Source organism: Poromitra crassiceps (assembly GCF_964638095.1).
Source record: "Poromitra crassiceps genome assembly, chromosome: 9".
NCBI lineage: Eukaryota > Metazoa > Chordata > Actinopteri > Beryciformes > Melamphaidae > Poromitra > Poromitra crassiceps.
In genome coordinates, this window is record NC_139630.1 from 54498308 (window position 1) to 54501777 (window position 3470).

The 3470-nt window shown below is 41.6% G+C and overlaps 1 protein-coding gene across 1 annotated transcript in view; it reads right to left on the reverse strand.

The window, feature by feature from the left end:
- Positions 1 to 373, reverse strand: part of LOC310782022 (C-1-tetrahydrofolate synthase, cytoplasmic-like) — a 15039-nt gene extending 14666 nt beyond the window's left edge. The window contains exon 1 of the mRNA XM_083642673.1: positions 253 to 373. The gene's annotated coding sequence lies outside the window, so the exon portion shown is untranslated. The remainder of the gene's footprint in view (positions 1 to 252) is intronic.
- Between the last annotated feature and the right edge of the window lie 3097 nt (positions 374 to 3470).

A 3470-nucleotide genomic window follows, 5' to 3' on the forward strand; every position in this document is an offset into this window, starting at 1 on the left:
AGGTTTTCTCCAGTGAAGAGGAACGCCTCTGCTCCATTTCCTCACACAGCCTGAACACTGCTGCCAGCTTTCCCTCAATCCAATGCAACTGTGCAGACAAACTCTCTGCAGACTCCAGGCTGAGAAGTTAAGTTTAGTAAAGTCAAGTCAAGTCAAGTCAAGTCAAGTAAAAGTAAAAGTAAAAGTAAAAGTAAAAGTAAAAGTAAAGTAAAGTAAAGTAGAAGCAGGCATGAGAGTTTTAACAGTGCTTACCTGAAGGAGTCCGCTCAGCAAAGCACCACACTGACCGGAGGCTGGGACTGTGTGCGTGTGCATGCGTGCGTGTCTGTGTGTGTGTGTGCGTGTGTGTCTGTGTGTCCGTGTGTCTGTGTGTCTGTGTACTTCTGTGCACGCGTGTTTGTCCAGCTGTGGGTGTGGACTGCATGCAGGGGTGTATATTGTAACAAAGTAATAGTACTTTGTTACAGTACTCAAGTATTTTTTAGGAGTATGTACTTTACTTGAGTAGCCTATTTATATTTCTGTCAACTTTCACAAAATGTGTGCTTAATTACTCCATGACACGTAAACAGATGACATTTGGAAGATGCTGTCTGATGAATCAGTGCTCCTAGCTTGTAAATTACGTTAATCACAATCCGCAGATTCCGCACTCCATTCCAGTTGGTGGTGAGAATGAACCATGTTTTAAAACTCCAGAAGAAGATTTCCACGCATGTCTTTTGCTTGCTTTTTTATTAACAGCATTTAGTTGTATTTTTTTACTTTCAATACTTAAGTTTATTTAATATCAGAAAATTAGTTTTGATACTTTTTCCAATTGATATTTTAATAGGTGACTTTAACTTCTGCCAAAGTCATTTCCTGGTATCTGTACTCTGCATGTGAGCAGTAATCAGATATTTGACTAAAGTAAAAGTAGAATAAAATACTCTGCCCTCCTTTCAAAATGTTACTTAAGTCAAAGTGTAAAAGTATTAGCATCAAAAAGGACTTAAAGCCACAAAAGTAAAATTATGCAGAATGGCCCATTTCTGAATAAAACAGCATCATTATAATGATGGATGCATTCATGTTAAGCATCACTTTAATGTTGCAGCTGGGAAAGGTGCATCTATTCACCTTATGTAGCCCCGCCCACTTGGCCCAGTTGTGTTATGACTTCCTGTTCAAAACCTGCTCACTAGTAGCTGTCACAGGAAGTGTAAACACAATAGGAAGTAACTGGCTGACCCCTGTGTTGGAACATAATTAATACAGCAACAGTTATTAGTTATTATTTAATATTCTGAATCTGCAAACTAGTAACTTAAGTTATCAAATAAAGAGTAAAAAGTACAATATTTTCTTCTGAAATCTAATGGAGTACTGTATTATGTAGCAATGGTAATACTCAAGTAAAGTACAAGTACCTAAATATTGTACTTGAGTGCAGTATTTGGCTCTTCTTTGCATGTTTATATGCATGTGTGTCTTTCCAAATTAATTTCTGTGTGTGCACACATTTCTGCCAACTTGTGTGTTTGCTTAGGGATCTGTGTGTGTGTGTGTGTGTGTGTGTGTGTGTGTGTGTGTGTGTGTGTGTGTAGGAGGTGTGTGACGCCCCGGGCCGCTCTGAGCCAATCCGCTTCCTGGCTCTCTGTGAGAAAGGCTCTTTGTGGAGAAGGGGAGTGGACACACACACACACACACACACACACACACACACACACACACACACACACACACACACACACACACACACACACACACACACACACACACACACACACACACACACACACACACACACACACACACACACACACACACACACACACACACACACACACACACACACACACACAAACAGTTTTTGACGAGGTGAGTTCTGTTCTGTCCTGCAGTGTCCTCTAGTGGTCAGACATAACATCACATCCAAACACATTAAATACATACACAGTATTTCCACATCATAAGCCATGTTTGGATGTTCACTCACTCACTCACTCACTATTCCCCATGTAGTGTTTATCATAATGAACTATATGATTTAATTTGACATAATAAATACAATACACAGAAGCATATTCAAATACATCAGGATGGGGATCCGTCCTTGGTGTCTAAAAGAAGTCCCTGGAGCACAGAGGCCCTCTAAACCCTCGACCGGTAGCGTACATCTAAACCTACTGGAATTGTGATGTATAAGTGAAATAATGTGTCTGTGAACAATTGTTGGAAAAATGACTTGTGTCATGCAGGAAGTAGATGACCTCACTGATTTGTCAAACTAGTTTTGTTTTGTTGCGGGACCCGGAACGGGCCGGCCAAGAAACATCTCAGGGGCTGACTGACTGACTGACTGAGTCACTGACTGACTGACTGACTGACTCACTCACTGACTGACTGACTCACTGACTGACTCACTCAGTGGCTACGTTTACATGGACAGTTTCAATCCTCTTTAACTCAGAATTCGATCGCAATCCTCTTCAAATTTATCTTGTAAACACCTAAAGCAGAATGAAAAAGGCCAATTCGATGTGAAGTCAAATTCGATGTAAGGGGGTGGTGTAGTTCGTTTCTCAATGCGATTGAAGTATTTTTCTATACATGTGAACGCTCTTTCCTCTACGATCCTCTCTAACTCACTGCGGTCTTTCTGCGCATGCCCGTTGTCAGCAATCTCCCTCCCAAGTTAGAGCTCTGTCACACTTCAGGGCAGAAGGCAGGGGGAATCACATGGATACGTCAAACGCGTCAAACCGCGTCAGACATACCCGGCCCCAGCAGCTAGCGAAACATGGCCGCTTCCAGAGTGGCTGTTGACAGTTTCAAATGATGACAAATCAACCACTTTTGCAACGTGGGGAGGAGGCAGCGGATTTGTTTGGCATTAACGTTAGCTGTTGTGGTGGCTATGGCTAACTTTAGCTAGTTAGTTGTGGCTACCTTCAACAGGCAGCGCTCCACAAGCTTGTGGTGACGCTAAACGTTACATGCAAGCTAACGTGAAGCTAGCTGCGGGGCAGTCATGATCTATAACGAAACGAATGCGCACATTTACATAAAAGTCAACATCACAGTGTCTTTTCTTTAATCTAGAGGCATCATTTTTCAGTCAAAAGTGAAACGGGCATGCGCAGAAAGACTGCAGTGAGTTAGAGAGGATTGAGATTGGATACTATTTTCTCTTGTAAACTCGCAGGAAATAACGATCAATGCGAATGATTTGATTCGAATGATTTCATTTGGAATTAAAAGGCCTCATGTAACCGTAGCCACTGACTGACTGACTGACTCACTGACTGATTGACTGACTCCCCATTGTTGAAACACATGTGTGAGTGTATACCAGTCTCTGTCTTAACTGTCTGGGCTAATCTTGTTTTAAAATGAAATCTGTGGAGTGGTTAAAAAATGAGTTTCAATGACTTCAAACCATGTAAACTTCCAACTTCAACTGTCAAATTGTCTCACTGCATACT